General features: G+C 43.0%; 1 pseudogene across 1 annotated transcript; it reads right to left on the reverse strand.

Moving 5' to 3' along the window:
* Positions 1 to 3862: 3862 nt before the first annotated feature.
* Positions 3863 to 12127, reverse strand: Gm20482 (predicted gene 20482; annotated as a pseudogene). The gene is made up of 5 exons (NR_169180.1): positions 11692 to 12127; positions 9192 to 9230; positions 7920 to 8045; positions 7059 to 7145; positions 3863 to 5888 (listed from the first exon to the last, which is right to left on the reverse strand). The product of NR_169180.1 is annotated as a predicted gene 20482 (transcript).
* Positions 12128 to 14639: the final 2512 nt, after the last annotated feature.

Raw genomic sequence — 14639 nt, forward strand, 5'->3', positions numbered from 1 at the left:
TTTTTATCACAATTGCTCTGTTGTACAGCTTAAGGTCAGGAATGGTGATTCCCCCAGAAGTGTGGGAAGCCAACTCCAAGATGGCACCAGTTTCTGGTTGCTGTTTTTATAAACAACACCACTGCAAATTTGCACTGCATGCAAATTGGGTGCTGGCAGACTGACCAATTCCAGGGGGCCACGGAGCCTTCTCCTGTGCTGGGGTGCATATAAGCAGGGCTCCCTGGGTGACCAGGGTCCCCATAGAAGCATCGAGGCGTTCCTGCAATAAAGGCTGTTGAACAGAATCCAACTGTGTCATGTCGTTCTTGCTGGTCGAGAGCAGATGCAACATATGGTAGCCCATATGAGGACCCGAGGATCTTGTGGATTCAGAATTCTTCAGCTGGGGAACGGCAGTACCAGTAAGTCTCCCAAATTGATCCCCGTGTTTAAGGGGGATATGTTTTTTCTTGCCCATAGACCCAGTGTGGGTAGCTCTTATCCTTGTTGTTTCGTTTTCTGTACAGGTCAGAAAATTCTTATGGAACAACAAGAAAGCATGTCAGAAGAGGACAAAGAGCGTATGAGCAAGAGAACAAAAAAGGGCGAAAAAGAAAAAGGAAAAGAAAAGGGAGGAAAAATAAAAGGAATCAGTGATGAAGAAAAGGAAATAGAGAAGATATTTAAATCTTTAAAGGATTTAAGTTTATCAAGCTCCACTTCCAGTGACTCGGAGCTTAGCAAAGATGAGGAAGCTGACCTAGAGAAAGAGGCAGCTTGGTATGAGAGGGAAAGATATGACCCGGATTGGTCATATAGAACCAAGCTAATGAAAAGGGGAGCATCAGCTAATAAAAGAACAAAACCGAAAGTGCCAACAGTTCCACCTTACAACCCTGATTACACAGGAAAAAAGGTCCACTAGGGCTGTTAGACCAGGTACCTCCTTCTGCCCAGAGGTGTGGAAAGAAATAGGATTAACCTTTCCAGTTTTTAGATTGCCAAACTCAATGGCACTCGACTGGACCCAGTCACCTTGGAGGACTTCACCTCCTGGATCACCATTGCCTTCTCATATTTTAAGGAATGGGGGAAAATGTTGGCCTGGGGGGGGGCAGTGGTCCTCCTGGGTTGTGTCTTCTGCATCTGATCATTGTGTCGACTAAAAAGAGAGCATGCTCTACATAAAGCAGTGGTGTACCAAGCTCTGTTGGCAATTGAAGATGGCGCATCTCCCAATATTTGGCTGGCCTCTTTGAAAAACTAAGAGTTCGCCCTAGGTCATTTGGCAATTGTAGTCAAACAGATCCATGGTATCCAAAGACAGGCAACTTTCCTCATGCACAGACCAACCTAAGACACGGGGCCTAGAGGCGATAGGGCTACCCTATGACAGGTAAGGCTGTGACACTAGAAGATCAACTTAAAACAGGAGCCATGGCCGATGGACAGATTTACCCAGACCTAGTCCAGCATCACTAAACAAAAAAGGGGGAGATGTGGGAAGCCAACTCCAAGATGGCGCCAGTTTCCCGTTGCCATTGTCATAAACAACACCACTGCGCAGGTGTCAATTCGAATTTGGCGCCAACCCCTCCTGAGCGGGTGCATGCAAATTGGGTGCTGGCAGACTGACCAATCCCAGGGGGCCAAGGAGTATTCTCCTGTGCTGGGGTGCATATAAGCAGGGCTCCCTGTGCACCCGGGGTCCCTGTAGAAGCATCAAGGCATTCCTGTAATAAAGGCTGTTGAGAAAAACCCAACTGTGTCCTGTCATTCTTGCTGGTCTAGAGCAGACATGACACAGAAGTTCTTTTATTGCTGAGAATATTTTTTCTAGATCCTGCATTTTTTAGTTATTCCAGATGAATTTGCAAATTGCTCTTTCTAACTCTATGAAGAATTAAGTTGGAATTTTGGTGGGGATTGCATTGAAACTGTAGATTGCTTTTGGCAAGATGGCCATTTTTACTTTATTAGTCCTGCCAATTCATAGGCATGGGAGATCTTTCCAACTGCTGAGATCTTCTTTGATTTCTTTCTTCAGAGACTTGAAGTTCTTGTCATACATATCTTTCACTTCCTTGGTTAGAGCCACATCAAGGTATTTTATAGTATTTGTGACTATTGTGAAGGATATCATTTTCCTAATTTCTTTCTCAGCCTGTTTATCCTTTAAGTAGTGGAAGTCTATGATTTGTTTGAGTTGATCTTACATCCAGCCACATTGTTGAAGTTGTTATTCAGGTTTAGAGTTCTCTGGTGGGATTTTGGGGTCCCTTAAGTATACTATCATATCATCTCCATATACTGATATTTTGACTTCTTCCTCTCCAATTTTTTCCCTTTCACCTCCTTTTGTTATCAAATTGCTCTGGCTTGGATTTCAAGTACTATATTGAATAGGTAGGAAAAGAGTGGGCTGCCTCGTCTAGTCTATGATTTTAGTGGGATTGTTCCAAGGTTCTCTCCATTTAGTTTGTTGTTGTCTTCTGGTTTGTTATATTTTGCTTTTATTATGTTTAGGTATGGGTCTTGAACTCCTGATCTTTCCAAGACTTTTAGCATGAAGGGATGTTGAGTTCTGTCAAATGCTTTCTCAGCATTGAATGAGATGATCATGTGGGGTTTTTTTCTTTGCTTTTATTTATATAGTGGGTTACTTTGATTTCTGTATATTGAACAATCCCTTCATTCCTGGGAAAAAACCTACTTCATCATGATGGTTGATTGTTTTGTTATGTTCTTACACTCTGAGAATTTTATTCAGTATTTTTGCATCAATATTCACAAGGGAAATTGGTCTGAAGTTATATTGTTTTGTTGCATCTTTGTAAGGTTTGGGGATAAGTATAATTGTTGCTTCATAGAATGAATTGAGTAGTGTCCTTCTGTTTCTATTTTGTGAAATAGTTAGAACAGAATTGGTATTACTCTTCTTAGAAAGTCTGATAGAACTCTGCACTAAACAGAGTTTGGTCCCAGGCTCTTTCAGTTGGGAAACTATTAATGATTGCTTCTATTACTTTAGAAGTTATGGGACTGTTTAGATGGTTTATCTGACCCTTATTTAACTTTGGTACCTGCTATGTGCCTAGAAAATTGTCCATTTCATCCAGATTTTCCAGTTTTGATGGGTATAGGCTTTTGTATTAGGATCTAATAATTTTTAGGATTTCCATGGTTTCTGTTGTTATGTCTCCCCTTTCAGTTCTTATTTTATTAATTTGGATACTGTCTCCATGTCCTCTTGTCACTCTGGCTAAGGGTTTATCTATCTTGTTGATTTTTCTCATTGAACCAGCTCTTGGGTTTATTGAATCTTTGTATAGTTCTGGTGTGATGTGGTATCCAGGACTTGCTATAATGGGAAAACTGGGTTCTGATGATGCCAAGTAACCTTGGTTTCTGATGCTTGTGTTCTTGATCTTGCCTCTCTCCATCTGTGTATCTCTAGTGCTACATGCACTCAATGTCTCTGACTGGAGCTTGTCCATCTTGTTTTTCTGGTTGTATCAGAGCTCCTCAGAGTCCTGATGTCTCTGTGATCCATTGATTCTGAAATTCTGTGTGTAAGAGAGCCTGGGAGTCAAGGTGCCTCTAGGATCCTGAAATCCTGGCATGATCAAACTCCTAAGAACCTGTAATCCTATGATCATGGGTGTGTTAGAACACCTGGGAGTCCAGCATCCTCTGGGTGTTGTGTGGTTGGGTGCAGAGCTAGCACCTGAAATCTACTCAGGGCACTGGCTAAGACAGGAAGGCACCAGTTTCTTTAGATCTCCCAGAGGGGCTTGTCCTTAATACCAGCATTCAGAACCCAGAATAGGGAAGGTCTCTGAGTTCTACGACAACTTGAGACACACAGAGAAACAAGTGAGACAAACCAACATGGTAAGACTGTATATAAACAAAAAAGGAAACATAGATACAGGGTGCTACACAGAGCTGGTCCCCAACAAAAGTAGTGACACAATAGTTATGAAGACTTTATAGTAAATGATCATTTATCCCATGGACTGCAATATTCAGTGAGGGAAAAATGGCAACCAATAGAACAAACAACAATAAATATATATGTCTTATTTAAACTGAGGTCACTCTCTTCCTCCCCCATTCAAAGTCAGCCACATGAAGACTCCACTCAATACTGGTGCAGTGCAGCCAAGAACACAGCTTCCTCTTGCTAAGTCCCCAGAAAGCATTAACTTCTTAGGAATAAGATGGCACTAATCCTCATCTTGATCCATGTTCTTCTTTGATGAGTAATTTTCAATGACTTGCTTCCTCACAAAAGCCACTCTCAGAACTTCTTTGCTCAGACTCACATTCACTCCTAAGGCTCAACAAGCTTGGTCAATGGTTGAAGCTTTCTCTACGTTTGCATTCACAAACCTATCTGGGTTGTGTCTGTGTTGCTAGTAAGAACAAACTTTGTTCAAAGTCTTCCCCAGATTCAGTGGGTTCATGATGCATGTCTGCACTGTGGCTTCTTCAGTTAAATATGATGCAAGTGTGGGTGAACGCTCCGCACATCTGAAGCACTCTTGACTTTTGTCCAGTGAATATCCTTTTGTGTAGATAGGGTAGATCATGGAAACAATTTCCCATGTTCATTGCACTCAATACATATACTCTATTTAGTGTGGTGCCAGTCCTGCAGCAAAACACTTTGCCACATTCTGTGCACTCATGATGCTTTGCTGCATAAAATCCCTGATGTTAAATGAGGCTGCATCCCCCACACACTACACATAAAATCCTTTCCTCTACTATGAAGTTTGTTGGTCATTGATGAGATGAGTTTCGTTTTTTAACACTTTCAAGATTCATGATTTTTAAATTTCCTTTCCCTTATATGAGCTTGGACATGATAAACATGGCTGGAATTTTCCTTATATTATTTATGCATTTGATATCATGTCTTAGTTAGTGTTTTTATTGCTTTGAAAGGAACTTTGAAAACTTTGAAAAGGTAACTCTTATAAAGGAAAACATTTAATTGGGTCTGGCTTACATTTTCAGAAGGTCAATCCATTACCATCTTGGCAGGAACCATGGCTGCATGCAGGCAGACACGGTGCTGTGGAGTAGAGGTTTTATATCCTGATCTAAAGGCAGCCAGGACGAGACTCTCCCACACTGGGTGGAGCTTGAGCACTGAACCTCAAAGCCCATCCCCACAGTGACACACTTTCTGCAAGAATGCCACACCTATTCTAAGAAGGCCACATCACCTAATAGTGTCACTCCCTATGGGCCAAGCATTCAAACACATGAATCTATAGGGCCAAACCTATTCAAACTACTATAGTATACTTCTATGGATTTTCTCCAGTATGGACCCAATAATGATATAAAAGGCTGGATCTGTTCATGTATGACTTGCCACATTTAGCCCATGTAACAGTGTCACTCCTGTGTGAACTCACTGATGAGCAACAAGGTAGCAGTTGTGCTTGAAGGTTTTGCAACACTCACTGTACCTGAATGGCTTCTCTGCGGTGTGAATTCTGAAATGCTTAATAAGAAAGGCTTTTTGGCTGAAGGACATCCCACACTCCCTGCACTGAAAAGGCTTTTCTCCAGTGTGTATCTTCCGGTGTCGATTGAGGTGGGATGTGCTAGTAAAAGTTTTGCCACTGTCGCTGCGTATGCAGTTCTTCTCACTCTGAATGGCCTCTCTACTCTCAGTGTTTGTGGGGGTATCCCCAATAGTGTAAGTCACTTGATGCTTTAGAAGACCCTAGGAGGTCTGGAGGATCATCACATTGTCCATGCTTAGCAAGGGTGTCTCAGCACAGCACAGCACAGCATGTGCTGCTGCAGCGTGGATGGACTGGCACCTTCTGCAGACAGACTCTGCTCAAAGGGTGACATTTCACTCTCCACTTTGATCCAACAACCTGGACACAGAGAAATCCTGATGAGTGGCATGTAGACTATCAAATGACAAACAGACAGACAGACAGAGATACATCATCTATTAGTAATGGTGATCTGAGGTTTCTCACAGAACAAAGGGGCTAGGGTCCAATACCATGCTGAATTTGTCAATATCTTATGTTCTATGGACCTTAGGAGCAGCAAGAACACAAGCATGGAATAAGTAAAAGGGAGGCATGCTATTTACGGTAACAAACTCTTTCCTCACCAATAGCTTTCTGCAAGCTTCAATTGCTGGGGATTCAAGACACAGTGCAGAAGGCTGTGTAGAGCTATATGGCATGGTACCTAAAGAACCTGAATTTAAGTACCACCAAGGTAAATTGCATGGTAGATGAATTGTAATCCAACGTGCTCCTCTGGTTGGAATACTGGCATTCCTATAGTACACACATTTAATCCAAAACATTGTTCTACCAACTAAAGCTATTTCGTAGATAAAGCAGCCATGGTGGAAAGTGACATCTAATTGAGAGTCAGGCAAAGTGATAAATCAGAGAAATATTTGACTAAATGAATCAGCGATAAGACAGGAAAGTGAGTCTAAGTCAGAGCAGACAGAGTGTTCAGATGAAGTTTTGACCTGAACATTTTGACAGGCAGGTTGCAGAGAGAACAAACTAGATAGAGGTGAAGACAGAATGAACCAGAGAATGAGAAGCCAGAAGATTAGTACAGATTGCTTGAGTTACTTTGAGACCAAATAGAGCAATTCAGTCACACAGTAAAAGAAGCCAGTTTGAATCGAAGGAGTTTGAGCCAAAATAGCTGAGTTGACCATCCTGCCAGTGTTCAGAAATAAGGTAGAACAGGTGAGGTTATTCAATAGTAAGTCTAGGGGGTTGAAACCACTCTAGTCCTTGATTAGATTGCACATAGGCTAGAAACTTCCAAGACTAGGCCTTGCTTACCAGTTAGAAAATCACTGCCTCTCAGATGACAATTACATCAGGCAAATAAGAGTTACATTTACAGTGCACACCATCACAATACAGGAACAGCTGTGTATCACAGGGTTGCAAGGCAACAGGCAAAACATTCAAGACTGATGCCCAAGGGACAGTTCTGGTTCAGAATTAATACCTCCAAACATCAATAAAACCACCACACTCTATGTACCTATAACATACCTGGAGTCAGGAATCTCAATGCAGGCACAGAGGGCTCTCCCCAAGACTCCAGCTGAGTCATGTCACGGATCCCAGAAGGTATAAGTCCTAAAGGACATGATAGAAAAAATGACAGTTTTGTATTAAGTTATGTACACCATACAGTAGATAAGAATAAAGCCTAGTGAGAGTAATTCTGTTAAGGGTGCCTTGCAAAAATATAAAATAAAGTAAAATAAAATAAAATAAAATAAAATAATAAAATGAACTTACCAGTGCCAAATTCCAGTTACATTCAAACATAAGGCATGTCACCAGAAGTACTTGAGTCACAAAGATCCCAAATATTTAGAGTGTCATCAGGTCACAGGGTAGCTGTCAGTGTCAAGACTCCTGACACCAGGCCAGATGTGTTTGTGAAGTCCATTAATTACAATACTCAATAGACAGAGCAAGAAGACCTTGGCAAGTCAGAGGACAGCCAGGTCTACATAGCACATCCAGCACAGCTAGGATTGTAAAGATAGACTGATGTCTCAAACTACACCCCAAAAATTCCTAACCCCAAATTGATTCCTGTGTGCCTTTGCTGCAATTGAGAGAAACAGAGCTGTTGTGAAACTTGACTTGGTTCCTAACCTGTATTTTATACTCTAAGACTGTGGGGGAAAGATTTAGTATTCACAGGCCAGCTTTGAGAAAGATACAGCTCTCTCTAAAAAACAAACAAACAAACAAACAAACAAACAAACAAAAACAAAAAAAAACAATCCCCCCCTCCAAAAAAACAAAAACAAAAAAAAAACAAAAACAAAAACCAAAAACCAAAAAACAAAGGAAAGCCTAGACATGCTCTGAAATGATGGCAGGACAGGGTCTTACAAGTAAAGACATGAGTGTTCATATTTCTGACATCAAAGTCTGGTGCAGCATCCTTTGAGAGTCATCAAGCAGTGTCCATTCCTCCCAGGAGAAGTCCACAGCCACATCCTCAAAGGATAAACAGTCCTGAATAATGGAGAAAGTTGAATTTATATGAATCCTCCTTGTCAGGGATTCCTGGTACCCTTAAGTCATTCCCACTTAGCTTTCTACCTCAGAGTATACCAGGCTGTGAACCTATTCTATTGATAGCCAGTTTCATGTTCCCTCCGACTACTGTGCTCATCACTCAGCAACATGAGTTAAGTTGACATAGTGGCTTAATTACTTTTCTATTACTGTGAAGAGACACCATGACCAAGGCAACTTATGATAACAAGGAGTTTATTGGGGCTTAAACCTCAGAGGGTCAATCTGTAACCTCCATGTCAGGGAGGATGAATACAGGCACACACAGCATTGGAACAGTTGCTGAGAGCTTACATCCTGATCCATAGTACAGTACCAGGGAGAGAGAGTTAACTGGGAATGGAAAGAGCTTTTGAGACCTACAAGCCCACCCCCAGGGACACACCTCCTCCAACAAGGCTATACATCATTATTATCTCTAAAGTGTTCCACCAATAAGGAACAAGTATGCAAGTCTATGACTTTCTGGAGGGTGAGTTCATTGAAACCATCACAGCTGGAGTCAATCCAAGCTAGAAGAATGTCCCTCCTTTCAATCATAGAATTCACATGGACTCCTTCCAACCAGACACTAACATGGATTCCTCCCAATCTTCTGTTTCACACAGACTACATTTGGGGCACTGTTGTCCACTCTGTCCCTGGCACAAAGGTCAGGAAGCCATATGTACAAGATCTCAGGACACACTTCAGTCTTCACACTGAGCTTCCATTCACACTCAGTATGCAGACTTAGCCCTCAACTGTTGTGCTACTACAATTCCTATCTTCCACTAAAGCCAGCTGATCTCATGCATGCCTGAGCATTTCTAATCATCCCCAACCCATCTCACTTCCAGGCCTGGTCTAATGTCATCATTGGAGCTTTAAGACCTTTGAATCTTCAGCCAATGGTTACCATAAAGGGAAACCTGTCCATGTAATCCCTGCTGTGGACGTGGGGACCTTTCATTCTGAGCATGTGCCAGGGAAATCCAGTGTCAGGACAGAGACAATTCCAGCACAGAGTCCCAGGACACCACAGTCCCTGAGGTCACTTATGTGTTAAGTCAGGAGTGTGATTCCTGGGCACCCTCCACTTACTTCTTTCTGGTTAGCATGTTTCACTGAATACTGGGAAACCTGTAGAAAAACAAGGTTGTGAGTAATAAGCAAGAGTGTTGGTATCCCAAAGGTTCACCCAAGTCCTCTGTCTTACATGCAGTCAGGTACCCACTGCTCTCAATCCCTTAATGGTCTCTCTTACTGGGTGACCTTGGACAAAGAATCAATCTCTTCTGTTTGTTACCTGAGGATAAAATTTACTGTTTTATTGCCATGAAGAGACACCATGGCCAAGGCAATTCTTACAATAAAAAAAAGCATTTAACTGGGTGCTGGCTAACAGTTTCAGAGTGTTCATCTAGGATTAGCTTGGTAGGGAGAAGAGAGGCATGGGACCATGGCAATACCTGAAGACTTTACATTCTGATCTACAGGCAGTAGACACACACACACACACACACACACACACACACACACACACACACACACTTGCACTGGATTAGGCGTGGGCTTCTGAAACCTCAAAGTTCACTCCCAGCCAAGCCCTTCCTCCAACAATACCTTACCTCCTAATCCTTCCAATTCTTCTCAAACAGTTCCACACCCTAGGGACCGAGCATTGAAATATCTAAGCCTATGGGAACTGTTCTCATTAAAACTAACATACCTTCCTATTCCAAAAAGAGACTAATAGGGCTGGAGACATTACCCTCTTTTGGTGTGTCTGAAGATAGCAACCATGTACTCATATACATAAAATAAATAAATCTTTAAAAAAACAAACAAAAGAGAATCACAGTCTCAAACTCAGTCCTGTGTGTCAAGTATTTGGTACAGGCTCTTCCTGAGCACATGACTAATGCTTCTTTCAAAAGTTTCACAAATGGGTACATATGATTTCAAAATGTTGTTTTGTCTTCCCACATTGAATTAAGACTTTGGAATTAATTAGCCTTTACACAACATTTGCAAGGCAGAAGCAAGCAGACTTTTGTGCATCTGAGGCCAACACGATGTATATAGGTCAGCTAGAGTCATGGGGCGTGTCAATGGGGAGAGGGAGTATAGCTAATAACAAGGCAGACTTTACTCAAATACTGAATGCAATTACAGAGTTGTAAAACCTTTCAGTAATACTTAAAAATTAGTAATATTATTAATTGTTATTACTAGTGTAATTTAGTAATATTTTTTAAAAAATAAAATTTATTTTTAATTTAATTTTCCCTCACAGCTATGCTTAGCACAGCAGCATGTCTTGATGGCTGAGTTTTTAAAACTCATTGGAAATGTAGGAGAGGTTGGCTCTAATTAGGGCACTTCCACCATGAACCAGTGTTCAGTTGGCAGCCCTTACCCAAAGGAGACCCTAACTCACAAGAAGGCAAATCTCTGTGAATTTGAGGCCAGTGTGGTGTAAACAGTGAGTTTGAGCCAAGATCAAAAGTAAATGAATAAAGTAAAAATATAACAAAAGGTGCTTTAATCTCATCACTTGTGAAATAGAGATAGAAGAATCTCTCTGAGTTTGAAGACACCCTGATACATAGAGAGACTGGACATCCATGACTACATAGAGAGGCCCAGTCTGAGGGAGAAGGAGGGATGAGGGGAGAGGGAGAAGAAGAGGAATATGGAGAGGGAGAGGGAGAGGGGGAGGTGGAGGGGGACGGGGAGGGGGAGGGAGAGGGAGAGGGAGACGGAGAGGGGCAAAGGAATAGGCAGAGGGGTGAAGGAAGAGGGGAGTGTGGAAAAGGGAGAGGGAGGGAGGGATAGCAGGAACCCACCAGGCCCCCTGGGGGACAGTGGAGGTGGAAAGGAGGTGGGGAAGAGGGGCATACAGAGAGAATAAAATAACTCCATCAAAGATCTGAACACCACCATCACCCACCCTACAACTCCCCCACCCCTGCTACAGCTTGCATTCCAACTTGAACATGAGTGCACAGGATTTACCCAAGGATTCATAGGTCTCTGCCTACACCCATATTACCCCCACCCCAAGCTAGGAAACTGACTAGATGGAATCTCTCACCTGTTCAAATCTTCTTGGCCACCAGAGTCTCTCTAAACAAAAGTCAGGTCCTTAGGTTCACTGAGCCCTTTCCCTCATGTAATGCCAGTAGAGGTCACTCCAGGGCTCTTTGTCAGAGCTCATGCCCTCCCACAAGCCTTGAGAGGTACAGTCCACCAGACACTGAGTCAGAGGGTTTGGTTCTAGCAATCTAGCAGACAGATGTCAAAAAACAAAACAAAACAAAACAAAATAAAAAAAAACAAAAAACAAAAAACAAAAAACAAAACAAAACAACAACAACAAAAAAACCAAAAATCAAAACAAAAACAAAACCAAAACCAAAACCAAAAACAAAAACAAAAAATAAAACCAAAACCAAACCAAAACAAACAAAAATAAAACTACAATAATTTCGTCCACCGGTGCCCTACAGTCGGGGACATGGGAGTCTACCCTGTTGGCTCCTGACCCAGATCTCAGTGCTCCAGAACTCAGGTAGTTGGGCGATCACTAGGCACTCACCTGGGGCAGGGCTCCACCAGCAGCCTCCACAATCACCATCAGGCTCCAGTGGCCAGCCAGGCCCTGGGACGTGGCCATCCCTCCTCGAAGCTTGGATTAGATCACACGGGCTGTCGAAAACCTCAGCTCTGTCTCCGTGACGGAGGAAAAACGCCTCAACTCTACCATTTTCCTGCCATGACCAATACTGATAAAACCAGTTTTCTGTGAACCAGACTGACAGATCCAGAAAGTTTCAAAGAACCTCCTGCACGCAAAGCCGAAAGTCCCGCCCAGCGTCCTTTTGTCGTCACTAACGCGCCTATTTTCATTGGCTATTCTCGGTGCAATGTCTTCTGGACAATGTAGTTCAGACGTGATCAAGCGCCAGGAAGTGGACACACCTCCCCAGATGGAGCCTTACACTCAATCTGTTAGGGAGAGTGTTGTGATTATAGATGTGCCAGTATTTCCTTGAGCCTCAAAGGCCGGGCTTGCTGAAACACTCCTGAATTACAGAACTGCTGGCAGAGGTAAGTTGATGTTTGGGATTAGAAACTAGCCTGTCACAGTGAGTTCCAGACCAGACAGAAAACCTCTGGGAACCTTACAGAGTGAACATTACCCTAAGCTGGGCCATGTGAGGAGAGGAGATCTGAAAAGAGAAAGAGGGGAGTCCAACCAAGAAGGACCGCCTGAGCCAAGAGACTAGCACAGCTAAAAGTGGCTGAGTTATATAGTGGTCAGAGTAGCTGGAAGGAGGAAAGCCCAGGGGATCACCTGGACTGGGGAGTTTGGGCAGTGTGGTGGCTGGGGGGTGGGGGGAGGCATGCCAGCCAGGGACAGAGGGATGCTGAGGCCACTGTCCAGTTTGATATGTTAATGGACACTTTAGTTCAACATTTTTGCCTTGGATTTAAGACCCAACAGGTTGTAGGTCTTTGTGGGAATGATACTTGACAGGTCTTCTTACAAAGAAAACTTAGGAAATTACCATAGAGGAATAAAAAAAAAAGACATATTTGGAATCGAGTATTCTTTCACCACTGATCTCAAGAATTCAAACTCTTCTCAGTTATAAACATCAGACAGGAGGTCATCACGAATAACTTTTCTATTGTCCATCCCCATGCTAAGAGAAATTTGGAGATGCATAACAGGATTCAGCCCAGAAAATGACTTTGGTGTGGCACTGAGGATGCACTTCACTTCAGAAGGAAAGACTCGAGCAGCAGCTTCCCGGGGGCGGGGGGGGGGGGGAAGGTAACACTAGAGTATATGTAACCGTATTTAGTCTGCAGGGAGTCCTGTTAACTCCTTAACACTGCTTCTCCACTGTCCATCTCTGCAACTGCCCTGGTATCCATGGCAAAGCTGTCTGAACTACATTAACCAGAACCCACTGTGTGCAGAAGGGCAGGAAGTGTGGAGGGAGGTGTTAGTGTATACATATAATCCTAGTGGATATCTGAGTTTGTGGCTAGCTTGATCTACCATCTAGTGCAGCCAAGGCTACACAGAGAAACTCTGAGTCAAAGGAAAGAAAGAAAGAAGAGAGGGGGAGGGGGGGAGGGGGAGGGGGAGGGGGAGGGGGGGAGGGAGAGGGAGGAGAAAAGGTTTTCCCCCGGAACTGATACAGGTCTGAAGTCTGCACCACCACAGTATAACTGGTCTAAGCCTTGGGTACAAACGCCCCTATTCATGTGCCGCTCTGGACATCCCTGTCTGCTGGCCTGTTGATGCTGGATGGGGTAGCAGAGAATCCTTAGCTTACCTGGTTGTTGCAGCACCCTGGTGTGTGGGTCCTAAGCCCAGGCAGAGGGCTGATGTCCCTGATAGTGATCCAGTCTTACAGTCCCATTTTATTTATTAATTTTACTCTTATAAAGATGGTGTTTGCAGCCATGTGGCAGTGGCACACATGTCAGGCAGATGATGGAGTTCAATGTCAGCCTGGACTACAGAGTGAGTTTCAGGACAGCCAGAGCTACAAAGAGAAACCCTGTCTCAAAAAGCAAACAAAAAACAAACCAACCAGAGTGACTGAGAGACAGAGAGAGACAAAGAGACAGATGCAGACAGAGATGTAGCAAACACCAATGCACAGTGATCTAGTTCTATGCTGATTTTGTAATGAAGACAATAAATTCATGAGTTCTTACTTACCCAAAAAAGGTGTGTACGTGTGTATGTCCCTACACTTATGCAAGTCAGAGTACAATTTGGAAAAATCACTTTTTTTCACCTACCATGTCGATTCAGATGATTACATTTATGTAGCTGCTTTCCCCCTTATCATATCACTTATGCTGAATTTCTACTTTAGGCAACCATGTGCAAGACTAGTGGTGCTCACTCTTTCTAATACTAGGACCCTTTATCACAGTTCCTCTTGTTATGGTGACCCCCAGCCATAAATGATCATTTCTACCTCATAACTGTAGTTTCACTACTGTCATGAATCTTAGTGTAAATATCTGTGTTTCCTGATGGTCTTACATATCCCCTAAGAGATCATGATCCACATGTTGAGAACCAACGTGCTAGAGTGTTATGTCTTCTGACTGTCATTGTATTTTTGTTTGAAGTTGTGTTGTTTTTGTTGTTGTTTGAGGCAGGATCTCTCCATGTAGCCCTCCCTGGCTGTCCATGGAACTCTGTTAGCATTGAATTCAGACCTGGTTGGGTTTAGTTGTTTGACATTTGATTGGGATTGTGTGTGTGTGTGTGTGTGTGTGTGTGTGTGTGTGTGTGTGTGAGAGAGAGAGATTCCATGGTGCTAGTGGTATAGAAGTGAGTTGCCACACCCAGCTTAGGTGCTTGTGGTACAGAGGTGAGCTGCCATACCTAGCTTGGGTGTTTGTGTTAAAGAGATAAGCTGCCACATCCAGCTTAGTCATTTCATTTCTTTACTTTTTTTTCTTTTTGCCTCTGCCTTAAGAATGCAGGAATTAAAGGTGTTCACCACC

This window comes from Mus musculus, chromosome 7, assembly GCF_000001635.26.
Source record: "Mus musculus strain C57BL/6J chromosome 7, GRCm38.p6 C57BL/6J".
NCBI lineage: Eukaryota > Metazoa > Chordata > Mammalia > Rodentia > Muridae > Mus > Mus musculus.